The sequence below is a fragment of the Theobroma cacao genome, chromosome 2 (assembly GCF_000208745.1).
Source record: "Theobroma cacao cultivar B97-61/B2 chromosome 2, Criollo_cocoa_genome_V2, whole genome shotgun sequence".
Taxonomy (NCBI): domain Eukaryota; kingdom Viridiplantae; phylum Streptophyta; class Magnoliopsida; order Malvales; family Malvaceae; genus Theobroma; species Theobroma cacao.
This window is the reverse complement of record NC_030851.1, coordinates 30,386,110-30,406,321: the sequence shown is the minus strand read 5'-3', so window position 1 is coordinate 30,406,321 and position 20,212 is coordinate 30,386,110. Positions and strand designations below refer to the sequence as shown.

General features: G+C 32.5%; 1 long non-coding RNA gene across 1 annotated transcript; it reads right to left on the bottom strand.

Moving 5' to 3' along the window:
* On the bottom strand, positions 7,329-10,320 carry LOC108660736. The gene is made up of 4 exons (XR_001926408.1): positions 10,282-10,320; positions 9,335-9,401; positions 8,301-8,917; positions 7,329-7,882 (listed from the first exon to the last, which is right to left on the bottom strand). It is a non-coding gene; the product is annotated as an uncharacterized LOC108660736 (long non-coding RNA).

Genomic DNA, 20,212 nt, shown 5'->3' with positions numbered 1-20,212 from the left:
ATATAGCATTACTATAAAACAATTCTTAGAGAAATAATAAGTCAATAATCAAAAGCAAGCATCTACATTATACCTCTAGCATGAGAATTCTTGGTGAAAGAAGTTCTCATGAATTGCCACTAAGACAAAATAAAAAGATAATTTAGAATATAAAAATAAAGTAATTTCATTTCATTTGAGAGGCATGTATCGAGCCTTAGGGAGCAGGAATTGCTCTACGTATATTGCTTATGCTTGTTTCACCAGCACTATTTGAGGAGCAAAATTGTTTCACTAGCAAAATAATTTCATAATAATTAAAGAAATTAGCTAAGGTAAATGCGCTATCTTGTGGATTAATGGTATTAAATTCCTACAATAGTTCAAAAAATTATTTTAGTTTTTTTTATTTCTCGATTTTGCCCTCTACATAGAATTCCTTGTAAAAGCGTTTCCATGCATTTATAATAAAGAAAAAATATGTAATACACCTGAAATATATTAAATGATTTCCAATGTTACTCATGGAGTGATTACATTATGCAGTTTTGTTCCGTACGCATGTAGCAAGAGTTATTCTGTCTGTGTGCGTAAAGCAATTGCTTGCACATGGTAAGTGTGGTACATAGGTTGCTTGCATGCACCAAGCTGGCACTTGACAAGCATCAAGCTTGTGTGTGGCAAGTGACAAGTGACAAATGGCAAGCATAAATCAAGCTTGTGCAAAAAAAGCATCAACCTTGCACGTGGAAAGTCGAAAGCTTGTGCGCGAAGTCACAAGCGACAAGCCGTAATACTGCATGTGGCAAGCTTCGAGGTTGTGCGTCACTAATGACCAGCGTAAGCTTGCGCACAGCTAACAATTACCTACAAGCTTGCATGTGGCTAGAGGCAAGTAACAAGATACTAGGTTGTGACAATCATTAGAAAATACTTCCACAAGATGCTTTATATCTCCATAAAAATAAATTTATTCAAGAAAGACTTGAGAAGATGTTCGTCATGAATGTTGTTGCCCCCTAAGTGAAATAAAATAGGAAGAAAAAAAGTGTAGAACAATTTTATAGTCCACTTTCATGGTTGCCATTTTCTGTCACAACATGTAGAGCATTTGGAGTGTATTTTCAAGCACATACACTTTTCAAAGTGTAGATTCCTTCTCTGTTGTGTTGGAAATCTTAGGTAAGGCTTTGGCAGTTGTAGATATTTCATGGATAAGTAAGTATTTCTCTAGAAGAATTGAAGCTGATGTTACAGACTAGACCCTTACTTACATTGAAGAAATTGCTAAACAGTTTGTTTCATTAAAGAATTGTGAACAGGAGTTGCGAGAATAATTGAACGCTTTCTCCAATATCAAAAATATCAGCTCTTCTCCATAGGACTACATAGTTGACTAGACTTTTACTTACATTGCCGTTGCTTTAACTTTCTCATTTATTAGTTTTGTAGGCTAATATGAGTAATGCTATTCATATAAATATTTCAAATTGTTCCCACTTCACATTACTATATGCGGCCAAAGTAAAACTCTCAACTTTAATTAAGGAGCTTTCCTTTTAACCTGATGTAAAGAAAATTATTTCAACCCTATAAATAAGTAAAAAAGTTGTTGGGGGAAAAGGCATGCAATCAAATTACAACACGCAATGAAACTTGAGTGATATACTGAAAGGAATTTTTCCATAGAAACGCTTGGTGTGGGGATGGAAGCTAAAACTCAAGTTGATGCATCTGAGACTTTGTTTTGAGCTACAACATCAATAAGATGATGGTTACGCTATCAGAGATCCTTAATATTTTGCAGCAATAGAGGATTTGATAAAGACAAATAAGCCTACTATCATATTGATTGAAAAGGCAAGTGGCTTCAAGTTCAAGCCCAAGGGCAACAACAAGAAATAGAAGTTTAATGGCTCTTAGTTCTCCTAGCAGAGTAAAGGAGGAAATTTGAAGGTTGTTGAGAAAAACAAAATGTAAAGGAAATTATTTCCATTTCGGCACGCTTGGTCATTGAAAGAAGACTTTCCATCATTACTTGTCAACTTTAAAAAAGGAAAAACCTTCATTAAGTATGTTAATTATGCTTATTATATTGAGACGAATCTGACTATTGGTCCTTTTAATGACTAATGTGTAGATTCTGGCACAACTTCAACATTTTCAATATGTTATAAGGATTCAAGGTAATCTGGCAGCTAAATAAAGAAAAGTTGATCATGAATTGGGAATGGGTGCAACAGTTGTAATAGTATCCATAGAAACCTTGCCGTACTAGAAGGATAGTTCAACCTCCAACTAAATATACTTCATTAAATGAGATTTATCAAATAGAACTGGGTGAACCAAATCATGGTCCTTTACACATAAAGAAACTATGAAAGATAAAGATGTTGCTCAATGGTGAAAAGTCATAAAATCAGAGATAAACTCAATGTATTCAAATAGGGTATAAACCGTAGTGGATACACTGTAAGGTGTTAAGTCAATAGATATAAAAATGAAAATTATGACCCAGTTGAAAAGGTAGAGCCCTATAAAGTATGGCTAGTGGCAAAAGTTTATACTCATTAAGCTGGAAGTGATTATGAAGAAAGTCCACAAGGATTTTGTTACGGATTGCAGCACATTATGGTGATAAAGTTTGGTAAATAGATGTTAGAATCATTTTCTTGAATGGATATCTTCAAGAAGAAATTTACTTAGACCTATCTAAAGGTTTTGTATTCAAAGATTAATGATAACTCTATTTTATAAAGTTACTTGGTCATAATTTCCAATATATTTTGTCTAAGTTCTTAAGATTTAATTTAAATATTATGAGCTTTTAGCTATTTATTTTATTTTATTTAAATTGGGTTCAATTATGTTAAGTTTAGCTAGTGTTTAAGTTAAGTTTTATGTTTTTGTATATGTGCTTTGAAAAGAGGGCCTATTTAGTGAAGGAGATGCATTTTATATAACACCCCCAATTTTTTATGTAAATTAAGTAAACTAAAAATGAATTATAAATATGTGAAATCTTGAGGACATTCATGATATGCTATGTATGCCAAGTGTTTGAAAGTCATATACTGACACTTAGGTGAAATTTTGAGAAAATATGTGATAAATCTCATAGTTTGAGGTTTCGATCTAAGTTTGATGTTATGTTGTGAAATTTGTGTATGGGATTAAGTTAAATGAATGATTTGAGGTGTGATATTAACAGGGAATGATTTTAGAGTGTTAAACTTGGAATTTTGGAAAGTTTTGGAAGCTTAAAACTACTTATAGGGAAAATGTATCGATACATCCCCCAATGTATCAATATGTTCTTGGTATGAAAAACAATATGAGGTGTTCTAGAGGAATTCTATCTATACATTTTAGGATGTATCATTAGATTTGGCATAGGATAAACATGTATCAATACATTGCCTCAATGTATCGATACATTTAAAGCAGAGAGCACCCAGGACCATTCTGCCCAAAATGTATCGATATATTTCCTCGATGTATCGATACATTCAATCGAAATTAGGGCAAATGTATTGATACATTGCCAAATGCATCTATACATCACAGAAAAAAGGCAAAAATAAAAAGGGGTTCAAGCCATTTCACCCCATCTCTTTCTCTTAACTCTTTCCTTCCCTTTCTCTCTCTAAAAACCTAGAACCCTAACCCCCCAAATTGAGTTTCTGAGCCTTTTGAGGTCATTTGGAGCTTAGGAAACCATCTTGGAGGTAAGATTTAACTTTTTTACTAATTATTTTTTGCTTTAATCGGTTAATAACTTCGAAATATGATTTTCTCCATATTTGGTATTTTTCCTTTTTTGGCTTGGATTGGGGAATTTGAAGGTTAACTAGTTGGATTGCTAAGATTCGATTAATTGTGCAAAAACTGACATTTTTCAAAAGCTAGGTATAATTAACATTTCGATGTTCTGATATGTTGGAAAAGGATACGGAGTTAAGTCAACTCATTGGCAAGCTAGACGACTATTAGAAGCTAAGGATCGAAACTTGGCTGGGAGTACCTCTAATTTGTCACTATGAATGGGTTTAAATAAAATGCACGTAATGCATGATGCATAATAGATGCAGGACCATGTATTAGAATGAAATATCTATGCCTAGATGAAAAAACCTAGGCTAGAGAACAATATATGTGTATATGTATATATGCAAATTATATGTTATTGTATGTTGTGATGTGAGCCATAGGGGTGGCCTATGCTCTATGTGTCTAGAGGCTATGATGAACCCATAAGAGTAGATTACCTTAGGTGAATTGTAAAACCAGACCCTATAAACACATGTCAGGACATACATGCACTGAGTAGCATCTTATTACGTTAGAAAAGCACCTAAGAATAGACGAAACCCGATATTGTACCTAACGGTACACTTAAATTGATTTAACCTCGAACTAGTTCAAATAGGAATTGTATGATGAAATTTAATATTTTATAGTCAAGGAATGACTAAAAATGATTGTTCGGAGTTCGAGGGTTCATTAGGGGTAAAATTGAAAATTTTGATGTTTAGAGGCAAAAGTCGTCATTTTGCCACCTAAGATAATAATTTGCTCAGGGAGTGAAATTTTTGACCAAGATTAACTATTTGGAGTATAATTTAATGATAGGAAGTGAAAAAGTTTAATTCTGGTGATTTCTGGAGTATAGGGGCAAAATTGTAATTTTACCACTCGCGGACAAAATTTGAGATTTTGAGAGAATTTAGATCAAATTTGACAAATTGGAGAATGGTATGAGTATAAGGGATGAAAAATATGTCTATGGGCAATTTTTCAATTTTTGGGGCAAAAATGTAATTTTTGACTTTTACGGGGGCAAAAGTGTAAATTTCAAAAATTACTCCACCGAGACTTTGGATGAGTCTGAGAATTTTATCTAAGCTATGAATATATGAGACAAGTGTATGGTGAAAATTTGGAAACAAATGGATGAAATTTTAAAAATGGGCCAATGGGAAAGTGACATGTGGCATTTTTTAATGATATAATATTATTTTAATGAAAAGTCAGCCCATTTAAACCCAAATTTTAAGTGCTGGCCGGCCATAAGGAAGAACAAGAGAGGAAATAGAGAGGAAAGGAAGAAAAAAAGAAAAACCAAAGAGAAACAAGAAAATTCAAAGGGAAATTCGCGGTTTTCGACCGTTTACGCGTCTAACGGTAAGATTTTTCGATTTTAGCTTGATTTCTACCTTTCCTATGCCTTTATTTCCATTTAGCATGCTTGAGGAGAGAGATCAAAAAGTGATATCAAGGGCTGGACGAAATTCTAGGGGAGAGAAATTGAAATTTTTAGGTTTTGATTTTTAGTTAAATTGATAGTTTTAGTTAGTTAAATGTGTTTAGAAATTAAATTGGGCAAGAAATCATTAAATTTTCACAATACCCACTCTTGGCTGGATGCTCAATGCTGTACAATGATGATGAATTGATTTTATTCTAAGGGAAATGAAGAGAAAATGATGAAAAACGATTAAACGTGATAGAAAAACAAAGTAGAAAATTAACCGAGTTAATGTCCCATTTTTGGCCGAATTTTCCAAGGAAGGGAGTGAGCTGATTTTGTTGTTTTTAGAAGGTTATTGGCTGATATTTAATGGTTAGAAATGTTGGAGAGAGAATGGGATGATTTAGAGCTAAAATGGAGCGCGTTAGCAATTTATCGGGCAAAGTGCCAAAAATAGGTTAATACCGCGTTTAAGCCGTTTTAGGCTATTGCATTTCATACCATGCATTAGTATAGGATTTAAGTTAATTATATAGTGATTTAGCATCAATGTGATGAATTGTGTAAATTTTTGTAATGTGTCTAGGAGGAGAGCCTTCCGGAAAAGGCAAAGAAGTCGTACCCGACGAGTAGTGATCGGGGCGCTTAGAAAGCTTTTAGTTTGTACAAACGGTGAGTAAACTTATTATTATTGTAAATTATCTAGAGTTTATTTTAAATGCCCTTTATGTATTTTATGAAATGAGAACGAGATTAAAACGGGATTTTTGATGTTTTAGGAATAAATGTGACAAATAAAAATATATTGTATTGATTATGAAATTGAGTAATTGGAGGCTACAAATTGACTTGAAAAATATATATTTTCCTAGGAATGGCTTATGAGAAATGAGTATATGTGGCTATATTTTGTGAATGCATTGGGAAATTTATGTAATTGGTTTTACTATGCAGGCTGGATAAATAAATAAAAGCCACGTTATACTGTCGAAATTTTATTAAAATTGGTGGGTTAGTCACTGCAGTGACGGGTTTCCGTGGACTGCCTATTAGAGGGGCACGGTAAACCCAGTTATATAGTTACTCCGGTTGTAGAGGCGAGGAGGGTAACTCCCGGGGTAGTATTAGAGCTCACTTCACGTCGAACCCCCACGTGAATGTGTAACTCGGCCAACGCCAAGGAACGGCTGGTTTTAAAAATAAAAATGTGTTTCACGTGTGAATATTTTAACACCCTTGGCGGACTCGGTTAGATGCCTCGGCCAAGGTATCCCCGAGGATTAGTTTTGGCTTGAGCCTTGTTTTAATAAAAGACATAAGCCTTAACAACTGTTTTGGTAAATTACAAATATTTTATGGTTTAAGAAATAAATTGAAAACATTATGAAATGGGTTGAAATTTGTTGTTTAAACTTGCCTCCATTTTACTCGCCTTTAGATATTTATGATAATGTCTGTTTACTCATTGGGATTTTATAATCTCACCACCCTCCTTTCCACCCATTTCAGGTTCAGTATAGACTGTAGATAGCTGATCTCATCGAGGACTACCATTGGATCTGCATTTTCCAAACCGTAGGTTCACAGTCCTCTTTACTTTTGTTTATTCGGGGGCCCTCTTGTTATTGTAAATTAAATTAAATATTTTGGCTTACTGTATTTCAGTATGTATAAATTTATTTAGCTTTTACGCTATAAAAATTATTCACGTATAACTCTATAAATATTGTTTTATAAGAAAATAGAATATTTCCCTTAATATTTCTTTTATTTTTTTATTATATTCAAATAACCGTAATTTTGTTTTAAATGAAGATTTTAGACTTTTAAACTCATTTTGAATATGAATTATGTGTTTTATACTTGTATATTACGTTTTAGCCAGTTTCAAAATTTTTGAAAAAAAATGACCAAAATACCCCTGTGTGGCGAAAATTTTATTTTGATTGTTTTTGATCTAAAATAGTGTATATTCTCTAAAAACTCAATATTTAACAACGATTTCTCACAGGAAAGGAAAGAAACTGATATGTAAGCCTTGCGGGGTTCCGGTTGGCATTCCGGATAATGAGTGTCAATCGGGACATCAAGGCGATTGTCATGGGCCTGAGGGAGGTTCCGGGTCGTGACATGAATGATATGTTGAGATGATTTGATTAAATGATGCATTGAAGATTTAGAGACACTTAGAACCTAATCGAACTTAAGACGATTGAAGCTTGATAAATGTGATTTGAGGTTTGATGAGAAAACTGTGAATGAAAAAGGCATGATGGCTTTATTTGTAGATTCGTGTTTTCATCCGAGGGATGAATACCGGATATTGATCTGATTTGTGGTTGAGTGGATTTCTATACCCCTATGACTGTGTGTGCTTGCAGGGATAATGGTAAGTAGGGACGGTGGCACTAATCCCACTTATGATTCCCACCTGTAGTGATTTGATGCCACCTGTCTGAGAGTAATCCGAGTGATGTCCACGTCGGGAGTTTACTGCAATCAATGATCTAATTCTCCACCAACTGCTTCAATGTTGTGCGTGATCTGTTCTCCACCTGTTACTTCTGCACATGCGTGATTATTTTCTTCACCAACGGCTTTGCCCTAAGCGTGATCCGATTCTCCTTCAATTGACCATCCTGTGTGATTTAACTGTATCCAGAAGAGGACCACTTGTTAATCTGATTTACTTATGACGTGAGATAGCCACGAAAAAGCTTAGATAAATATGATGTGATACTCCGACCATTAGAGTGTGCTGTGAAGAATGATTTAAATAACTTTGATTGGCTTTGAAGGTAAGCCTATTGATATGTGTAATGATCTTTGGAGACATTAAGGATGATGATATGCCCTCACATTAGATGTTTTAAGGATAATGATATGCCCTATATTCGGAGATGTTTGCTAAAACATCTAGATACAGGGATGGTGCATATATTTTATGTGTTTAATATACATATATATATGGGGTTTTTTATCTGCACCACTCACTGAGTATTATAGTAATCACTGAGTATTATAGTAATCACTAAGTATTATAGTACTCACTGAGTATTATAGTACTTACTCATTTGTAGACCATGTGTAAATAAATAGGCCACATAGTTGTATGGTAAACGTCGTCCCACGACAAACCAATTTTTGCATCTGGTAAGTCTCTGTTTTGATGTTTTCACTCCGCTGAGTCCGTCACAAGCTTCTGCATATGGTTGGCTTCGATATATGTAGGCACGATGTGGAACTTGTGTAAGGGTTGATATGTAAGAACTCGATTTGACTAGCCAATGCATGGCCTTATGTACATTTGTATGAATTATGTGCTAAAGATAATGTAGTACATTTGGTTTTATTGTAAATATATGTTTATGAAATCCCTTGGCTATGTGTTATATTTTTGGATTTTGAGACTTGCTCAAGTCTAGTGGGCTTGCCTGTTGGGCTCGTGTGTCGGTCATGACCCCGGGTTTGGGTCGTGACAAATTTGGTATCAAAGCGTCTAGGTTTTATAATAGTTTAAGTCATTCTATGTGTGTCAGCAAAGTGTCGAGAATTAATGTCACGACCCGGTACTCCCCTCGAGCCTGTGACAACCATCGCGGTGTCTCGATCAACACTTATTACCCAAAATATCAACCGAAATCCCGCAAGGCTTTAATATCAGTTTTTCATTTCCCCTGTGAGTAACTGTTGCCAAATATCATGTTCTAAAAGATTTTAAGCTATTTCCAACTTAAATCAATAAAAAAATGATTTATGTCTTACAAGGGCATTTTGGTCATTTTTCCCCAAAAATTTCGAAACCAGCTAAAAATATAGTATGCGAGTATAAAACACATAATTCATAATCAAAAATAAGTTTAAATGTCTAAAACCTTCATTTAAAATGAAATTATGACTATTTGAATATAATAAAAATATTTAATAAAATATTATATTTTCTTATAAAACAATATTTATAGAGTTACCGGTAAATAATTTTTGTAGCATAAAAGTTAAATAAATTCATACATACTGTAATACAGATAACCAAAGTATAAAATTTAATTTACAGTGACACGTGGGCCCACGAACGACCAAAAGTATCAAAATCGATAAACTTACAGTTTTTGAGGATGCAAGTCCAACTGTAGCCCCCAACAAAGTGGGCTATCTATCGACTATCCTGAGCCTGAAATGAATGAAAAGGAGGGTGGTGAGATTATATAATCTCAGTAAGTAAACAAATATCATCTAAAATATCTAAAGTTGAGTAAATAGAGACAGATAAAATAGATTAGCATAAAAATGATTCTCAGCATTTCAAACTCATTTTAATAAGATAAAATAGATTCATTTCACCAAAATAAACAACGAGGCTTATGATTTTCTGAAAAGTTTGGCTCGTGCCAAAATCATTCTCATACTCAGTTATCAGGGATACCTTGGCCGAGGGCTATCCCAACCAAGTCCGCCAAGTCTGTTAAAAATTTATTTATGCATAAATCATGTTTTTATTTTGAAAACATAGTCGTTCCTTGGCATTGGCTAAGCTCACCTTCACGTGGTGGTTTAGCGTGAAGTGAACTCTAAAGTGTTAACCTCATGAGTTATCCATCCGCACCTCTCATACTGAGGTAAAAATATAATAGGTTTACCGTGCCACTCTAATAGGCTGGTCCATGGAACCCGTCCACTGCAACGACCAATTTATAACCCACCAGTTCAATAAAATTCAACAACATGACATGGTAATTATTTTATTTTACAACCTCTCAAGGCAAATCAACAGTTCATACTTTTTCAGCACATTTACTAAATCCAACCACTCATGCCCACATTATCATAAGCCATTCAATTCAAACCATAATTTACAACACAGCAATTAGTCTCCAATTACTCCATTTTCAAAACCATCATTCAATTTCAAGACAATTTTATAAAATCATTTCATCAAATCACATTTTAATTACAAAACACAAAGATTTACCATTTAAACTCATTTTCCATAAAATCACAAAAATGAATTAAAATTCACTTCAGATAATCAAGATGATTATAAAGTTACTCACTATTTCGGGAGTCGAATTTCGAGTACTCCAATTCTTGATCCTCGGGTACTATCTCTTTACTTTTACAAGAATGCTCACCACCTAGACATAATGCACAATAAGCCATTTACTACATTTGTGCTAAACCGTTGTAAAACCAATTCAGGCTTTATACTAATGCATGAAATGAGATGTGAAATACTCGGGTAACTATCTAAATACGGTGTTCAATATAAATTCAATTCTGTACCTAAATAAAATGGTATTGGCCTAATTCGATCTATCACCCGATTAATTGGCCAATATGTCCAATTTAACTCTAATTAACTCCATTTTTCTTCTAATTATCCAAACCATCAAACACAAGTCAAATAGCTTGAAATATGGCAAAATCATCCTCACATTTTCTCTTGAAAAATTCAGCCATGGTGGGTGCATCAACACTATAATTTTTCCAGCTTGATTCTCACACCATAAATCACTAATTCCTAACCAAATCACTTGAAATAAAATCAAAATCATCATCAATATTCCACATGGAGAATTCTGCCAATGATGGGTGATGGGAGGAAGTGAATTTTTCTTACTTGATTTTCATGCTACACATCACTAACTAACTAAAAACACTAAAATACATTGAAATCTAACCAAATCAAGCATCAAAACCTCCCTCTAAGTGTTCGGCCAGCAAGGGATTCATCATGATTTCATGTGATTCAACCATGAAAAATAAGAAAAAATGCTTAAGAAAGAGAGATCTCAAGCTTAATTGAAAAATCTTACCTTTTTTTCACTTGTTTCCTTGAATTTTCACACTTTTCCCTTGAATTTTTCCACCTAGGGTTTTGTTCTTCCTTTTCTTCCTTTGTTCTTGCTTTGGCCAGCCCTAAGAATGAGAAATTGGCTGGTTTTGTGCTAATTTATAAGGAAAATAATAAAGAAATAAAAGCTTGACACTTGTCACCTTACCATTGGTCCATTTTTAAATTCTTAACTATTAAGCTTTCTTTCTCCACCACATAAAATCCTTCAATTATCCATAATAATATTGGGTAAAATCCATGTGCTGGACAAGTGTTGGGTGGTATAAAATTTCAATTTTGCCCTTGGGGTGACAAAATGACTATTTTGCCCTTATGCTCGAAAAAATGTCAGAATTAAAATTTTTCACTTCTCAAACTCAAATTATACTCCAAATGATCAATCTTAGTCAAAAATTTCATCCAACACTCACATCTTATCCTCGGGTGGCAAAATGACCATTTTGCCCCTAGATCATGAAAATTTCAATTTGACTCCAAATCGATCCTCGAACTCCGAATCACCATTTTAAGTCATTCTAGGGTTTTACAATTCTCAATTTTATCTTAAAATCTCTATTTGGACTAGTTCGAGGCTTAATTCAAGTTAGTTGTACCATTTGATACATTGTCGTCCTTTAACGATTTTTGAGGTACCCAAGTAAGCAAACATGCATTCTTATGTAGGAATGGCATAATAAACATATTGTAAAGCCAGGCTTGACAATTAAATAAAGTCTTGTTCGTGGTTGGTGACTGCAGCACTAATTATGAATAAGAAGCTGCATGAACTCCCAAAGTTTTAGTAAGCCTACCCTTTGGATTTTGGAGTTATGATTATGAACATGGTTTGCTTCGTCTTGGTACAAAATGTTGCCTAAGATGAGAATTGCTTCAAGAGCCCTAGGAGAGCAAGATGGCCCAAATAAGCCTAAACCACCATGAGCGTCCATGTCAAGGAGTCATGGTAAGAGTAGAGCAACGAGATGCACTCAAAATGTAGAACCAAGTTATATGTACACTGGTGATCAGAATGCGAGAATCAAGGATGATTACCTTACAAGATGAAGTGTCACCTTAGAGGATTTGGCATCAAGGCTGTAAAGTTTGGCTCATGAATTTACTGAGTTCCGCAATAGAGACAAGGCACCATATGAGGAATGGGTTAATTCTAGTTTGCGAGATCCAGTTATGTGCCTCAGTGTGAACACCAAAAAAGGCTATTGAGGTCTCTTTGGCTGATTTTATGAAATTAAAGCCCCCATCATTTACTGGTTCAAATGTGGAAGAAGACCCGTAAAGGTTTTTGGAAGACATGGAATGTATTTGTTCAGCATTAGGATGCTCCATACATCGATTAGTGGAACTGGTTGGTTTCAGTCTCAAGGATGTGGCCAAAATATGGTTTGTTACCCTTAAAAAGAGTAAACCATTAGGGTTAGCACCAATCACATGGGAGGAACTTGTCCAAGCTTTTCTGGATCACTTCTTGCTTGAGAGCGTAAGAGATGTAAAGGCACAGAAGTTTAAGACTTTAAAATAGACCCCAAATATGACAGTGACAATTTATGATGTCCACTTCACCAACTCTCAAGATATGCTCCTGACTTGGTCTTAACTGAGCAAAAAATGATTAAGAGATTCATTCAAGGATTAATTGAGCCGCTGTTTAGAGTCTTAGCCACCTAAAGGTTTGCACCACATGCAACAGTGGTGGACGAGGCTAGAATGATTGAAACTAGGAAATTGGAATCTACAATGGAAAGAGGTAGTGGTCGAAGAGCTCGGACACAAGGTCATTAGGGTAGAAGAGATTCTAGCGCTGCTAGGAGTCCCATATTCATAAGCCATCAAAGTTGTGAGGAAACTACTCTTACGCGTCGGCCACTAAGAAATAGTGATTCGTTGAGCCCACCATATAGATGAGAGCAGTCTACAAAGCATTAAATCTGGGCCTCAAGTAGTGAAGTGTTTTATGTAACTCTTGTAATAAGGCACATGGTGAACTGTGCCACAAGGCAACGAGATTATGTTTCAAATATGGTCAGACCAGGCATTTGATGAGAGATTGCCCAATGCAGAGGTAAGCAGCAAAGGGTAACTACTAATATGAGAGACAAGTGGTGACTCTCACCTAGGATGGCACAAACTGATAAGAATACCAGAGGTGACAAAGGCAAGGGTATGGTTTCATCATCTCATGGTAGATCGACACAACCAGGTGATGAAAGTGGAGGTTAAGCACGTATATTTGCTTTGATACCTCAAAATGCTCAAACTTCCAATGCAGTGGTCACAAGTACACTTCTTATATGTGGTACCAAAGCATTAGTTCTATTTAATCCCGGATCAACACATTTCTTTGTGTCCCATACTTTGCATCGAAATTAGACCGATTTTGTAGTAACATGAATGAATCCCTAATTATGACTACTCCCTTAAAGGAGATATTTGTGGTAAAGTATGTGTATAAATCATGTATGATCTGCATAAAGGACAAGGATACGTTAGTAGACCTGGTGTTGCTGCTAACTTTGGTTTTTGATGTGATTTTGGACATGAACTGGTTAGTGTCTTGTTTTGCCAAGGTAGAATGCTAACACAAATTGGTGAAGTTTAAGTTCCTAGGGGAATCCTCATTTGTGATATACTAGCATGGTAGCCGATTGTCTGTGAAAGTTGTATCAGTTGTAGTCGTCGGACTGATGTTAAGGAAAAAAAGCCAAAGGTACTTGGCGATGACAAGAGATGCTTCAATGAAAGAAGAAAGTGTGGCTTTCATATCGGTAGTGGGTGAGTATCTAAATGTATTTCCAGATGAATTGCTTGGATTGCCTCTTGAACAAAAAATTAAATTTTGTATTGATCTAATTTTGAGTACACAGCCAATTTCGATACTTCCTTATCGAATGGCACCAACTAAGTTAAGGGAGCTAAAAGGGTAACTGGAGGACTTATTAAATAAGGGTTTTATTCATCCTAATGTGTTTCCTTGGGGAGTTCCAGTGCTATTCATGAAAAAGAAAGATAGTAGCCTTCGGTTATACATTGACTACCAACAATTGAATAAAGTCACTGTGAAGAATAAATATCCACTCTCGAGGATTGATAATTTGTTTGATCAATTACATGGTGCCATGTGCTTCTCTAAGATTGACTTACACTCGGGGTATCACTATTTGAGAATAGGAGAATGTGATGTACCCAAGACAGTGTTCCACACACATTATGGACATTATGAATTTTTAGTGATATCGTTTGGACTCACTAATGCACCCGCAATGTTTATGGACTTGATGAACAAAGTCTTTTTGGCATATTTGGATAAATTTGTAGTCATACTCACAGAAGACATATTGGTGTATTCTAAGAGCCCGGAGGAACATGCACAACAGTTCAGGAATGTACTTCAAACTTGAGAGAGCATAGGTTATATGCTAAATTTTCAAAATGTGAGTTTGGGCTGAGTAAAGTCAGTTTCTTAAGACATGTTGTGTCTGAACAAGGGGTACAAGCGGATCCTAGTAAGGTGGAAGCTATGGAGAATTGGCCAAGGCTAATGTTTGTAATTGAGATTAGAAGTTTTTTAGGCTTAATTGGATATTACAGACGATTTGTACAAGATTTCTCTAAGATCACATCCCCTTTGACAAGACTGACTCAAAAAGGAGTCAAGTTCGACTGGTCTGATGTTTGTGAGGCTAGTTTTCAGAAGCTTAAAGCCTACCTTACTTCCGCACCTATGTTAAGCCTACCATGTGGTTTCGAAGGCTACACCATGTATTGTGATGCATCACAGGTTGGATTAGGTTGCGTATTGATGTAAAATGGGAAGGTCATAGCATACACTACACGATAATTAAAGAGGCATGAACAGAATTATCCTATGCACGATCTAGATATGGCAATGATCGTATTTGTCTTAAATATTTGGAGACATTACTTGTATTGAGAGACTTGCGAAATATATACAAATCACAAGACCTTGAAGTATATTTCAATAAAGAGATTTGAATCTAAGATCGCAGTACCTAAGCAAGGAAAGTCGCAATGCCCAATGAAAAAGGAAAAATCCTTAAGTTGTTGACTTCTATTTAGCCTTGAACTTGAGCTCTATTTACTTCCCTTTCGAAAAGCACAAAAAAGCATAAATTAAGCTAAAGTTTTCTGGAAAAAAAAAAGCATTAAAGCTAGCAAGGAAGCAAGGAAAGCAAGGAAGATTGCAGATCAAAAGCATGATAAATATTAAAGTTCTTTCTTTTCTTGTTATCTTTATACTTTCTTATTTGGTTTTAATGGTTAAATTTCCTTTTTGGATGATGTTTACATACATTATTTCAAACTAAGTTTTTAATGTAGAATTACAACTGAACTCAATGCATGATCTGAGTTTTTAATATTCTTTTTTGGTTATGATTGATACTGTTTGAGTTGTTTATTTCAATCTTGTTCTTAATGCGTCTGATTGATTGGCCACCAATTAGATTGATTTGGAAACCTAAACGAAATTGAGAAAGGGAGTTTAGAGTAAGCCATGGTTGAAATAGCATATGTTTAATATCAATTGCATGAAATGATTGACTTGATTCGCTTGTGGGGTAGACATACACTTACATGTTATATGTAGCTATAATTAGAGTATGTTCTTAATGAATCTTTCTTAATTTCAATTTGCATAGTTATATAGTCAATTGGTTGAGATAGATATGTTTATAAGAAACTTGAAGGAGACTTATAAATAAATTAGAACTCTAGGTTAACAACTCAAACTTATCTAGTATGTAAAGAGGGAATAAAAGAAATTCAAATGAAACATTGAAAGGATATTATGGTTCTAAAATTTTGATTAATTAATTCTAGTAAAATTATTTATTTTGCTTTCAGTTTTAGTTTTAATTTTAGTTTATTTAATTTTCAATAGTTTTAAATTCGGTTGTTTGGATAAGATTAAGTTGTTTTATTTTTAGAAATTAGCAAAAAGATTTTGTCAATTCTCAGTGGGAACGAGTTTTACATTCTACTATATTACTTGTTTATGATACATGCACTTACATGATAAAATCGACAGTAGTTAATAAACAAAGTGTGCAAATTGACAAAATCAATTTATGACTTAAAGCAAGCATCTCAAATTTGAAATATTTGCTTTAATAAGGTAATAAAATCATTTGATTTTTTACAAAATTTGGATGAATTGAGTATACAAAAAAATGTTAGCAACATTACATTTTTTGTTCTTTTTGTTGATGATATACTACTTATTGGGATTAATATAAGTGCATTGTCATCAACAAATATTTGGTTATCTAATCACTTCGCTATGAGGGACCTTGGTGAAGCATCCTATATGTTCTAATCAAATTGTTTAAAGACCAAAAGAAAAGATTGTTTGGATCTTCTCAAACCAATTACATTGACAAGATATTGATCAAGTTTAGCATGCATAATTTGAAGAAAAAGTTTCTACCCTTTAGACATGGAATTCATCTCTCCAAAAGAATGTCATATAAATCCCAAGAGAAAAGAGAGGAGATAAGAAACTATCTTTATGCATCTGTAGGAGGAAGTCTCATGTATGTCATGCTATGCACTAGGTTGGATATTTCTTATGCAATTGGCATGGTGAGTAGATACTAATCTAATCCCTACTTAAATGTTGGACAATGGTAAAACACATAGTGAAATATTTGAATCGAACTAAGTACTATTGTTTTATGTTTGGTGAAAAAAAAATAGACTATACAGATTTAGATTTTCAATTAGATGTGGATGATCAAAAAAAGTCAACATCTGAGTTTGTTTTCACTTTGGGTAATGGAGCAATAATGAGAAGTTGCAACCACAATGCTAGTGTGAATTCCACCACTAAAGTAAAGTATATCACTTCAAGTAAAGTTGCAATAAAAGTTATATGGATTTTGAAACTCCTATAAGAGTGTGGAGTTGTTCCCTTTATAAATTCTCCCATTACTTAATGTTAAGTAGAGCAATAGCACATGTTGTGGAGCCAAGAGCTCACCAGAACAAAGCACATAGAGCACAAATTCTACTTAATTCATGGTGTTATACACAGAAGAGATGTTACAATAGCTAGGTTGTTTCAGTCGAAAATGTGGTAGATCCATTGATAAAATTTTTGTCACAAAAAGTGTTTGAAAAGCACCTAGAATCAATTAGTATGAAATATGTGTATGATTGGTTTTAAGTGCCAGTGGGAGATTATTATACATATACCCCTAAAAACTAACTATTTATTTACTTATTAGATAAATAAATTGTTGTATTAATTATTATTTCACATATATTATATTTTAATAGATGTTTTATTAATTTGTGACATACAATATGATCATCAATTATTTGGCGCCATTGAAGCAAAACTATGTTAATAGTAGGTTTTAAAAAAAAAAAACTATGTTAATAGTAGTTGATGAACTATTAAGCAAGGAGTTATAATTCTTCAGCTACATGCTTACGAAAATTTTTCTAGGCTATAAATGTGACAAAATGTCCAAAGCCTACATATATTATACCTCTATCAAAAGATAAAAATGTTTTAACTTTGCCACTGGGATGATAATTTTAAAGAAAATGAGTGGGTATAGTGTATTAGACACATATATTGACCAGAATCTAATTAAAGAACACCATATAAGCTTATCACTGTCAATAATTAAAGAGAAGTTTTATTACAATTTGTTAAGTTTTCCTATGCTTGAGAGTTTGATATATTTTATTTAGTATTTATATGACTTTAATGTTGCTATCAAATGATGTTGAATTTAATTAAAAGCTATACCCTAATACATTGATTATGTACATACTAAATAAATTATATTTGATATTTAATAAATGATTCACTTAAAATTTTGAATCTTAAAATAGCTATCAAAATCAAGACACATTAAAAGTTAAGTACTAATCCAAAATCAGGTATGTCTAAGATGGGCTTATGAACAAGGGATTATTATAATAGTAAGAGCTTCAACGGTGAGAGAATGAAGCAAAACCTTAAGATATTCAATTGGTCATTAAGCGTAGGAACGTGTATTCAATTAAATCGATTAAAAATTTTTCTTAATTAAATTATTTAAATTTGTTGAAAAAATTAACCAAATCGATCAAAATTTTATTTAAACCAAAGTAATCGAATTAATTCAATTAAAATATTGGGCATTAGTACATTCAAGCCAAATTTTCAGATCTAATTTTTTTAGTTTCATTTTTTGTATGTTAATTACATAGTAAATTAAATTAAATTATGAAATTTTAACAACACCATAAGCTAATAACATTAAAATGTGTCAACATCCAACAAACATGGTTAAACACATTAAAATGTTAGAACAAACATAAATAAAAATAATAATACACTAAATGTTCCAACAAAGAAAATTGTAATCACAATGATTGCCATATAATCATTTAAATTATACATATTAGTTTAATTTCAAAGTTGACTTTTTTTACTTAAAATCACTATGATCAATTAAACTTTTATGTGGAATTTTTATGTTTTTTATGCTAATGTATAAGATAAGAATGCAATTTGTATATACCTATTTAACTGTATTAAGTTATAGTCCTTTGCATCCAAATTAAAGACAAAAACTCTTATATTAAGTTCTTAATTTTTCAAATTATTATAATGAAAATATGTAATACTACGTTTTTGACCCAATTTTTAATTTCCAATATCAAAATAAAATAAAAGGTAAACATTGTTTTAAGTTGTGTGTATTTTTTTCCCTTTTATTTCTTAATTATTTTTTCATTCCTCACTTATTAAACTCAAAATTTTAAAAAACAATTTAAGTAGTAGATTATAAAGAGGAGAGTAAGTATCAATCAACTTATTTATCAATAGCAAAAGACAAAAAAAAATGAGAAAAGGTCAAAGTGACACAAAAAGAACCTATTTTGGTGATTTAATTTGTTAATAGTTTTTACATAATCTATCCTACAATGAATATACAAAATATAAATGGTAATAATTGGATTTTGAGAACTTAATTCATAATTTTCATCAACACTTTAACTACAAGATGTCTATTATACAAGTACAAATTAGTTAACAAGTTTTTTTCTTTTTTCATTATTACCCGTTCATGTTTAAGATGTTGGTATTTCATTTGATATCAAGCTCATGTGATTTAGTTTTTTATTTAATCTAAGATAAAGTTCCTTCAAAGTTTATATTCCTTTTTTTTTTTACTTTTTTTCTTATTTTTACCTTAAATAACTTATTGACTAAAGCTATAGCTCATTATCTCTTTCATATTTTTTTTTCAAGATATCTAAGTAAAAAATATTTATCAAATATTTCAATTATATGGTAAATGTAATAAGTTTACGGTTACATGTAGTTAAATGCTAACTATAGGAAGATCACCTTAAAATTTTGATCAATTAAATATAATAAAAAATTAATCCTTGATTATAAATTTTACTTTGACAATTATTATAAATTATTTAGGGTAGCAACTTACAAATAACAAATTTTTTTAACTTAATTACTAGAGTAGCTGACTTTTAACTACGAGGTTGTGAGTTTGGTTAATTTGATTAATAGAAAATGTAAAACCTCCAAAACGGCTATTTTAAGACACTTGAGTTTATTTTTATTTGTATTTATACGTCAACGTTATATGAGTATAAAATGATAAATTATTAATAATAATTAATAATAAAAAATTATTTAATTTAAAATAAAAATATAAAAATTTAATTAAATATAATATATAGAAAATTTCATACATTTTTTAATCTATTACTACTATTACTCTTCCCAATTATTTGATTGCAACAGTGAACCGACAATAAGTTGCATTAAATAAATGGTAGCCAATAATGTGGCAACTTGCACTCATTAAACAAATACCAAAAGTTTCGTTAAACAAAGAAGGAATCTGTCAATGAGTCTTCTTGAATTAAATAATTAATTAGATTAATATTTGATATGCTGATAATGTAATGCATAATAAGATAAAAAATAAAATAAAATTCATCTTTGATTTTTTTTAAAATAATAAAATTTCAAAATAATATTAATTTTTTATTTCTTTTAGATTAATAACAAAAGTTAATGACTTGATAGTATATAAAATTCACTGCAGGTGCATCAAATATTTTATCTAATTAAATTTGTTTAC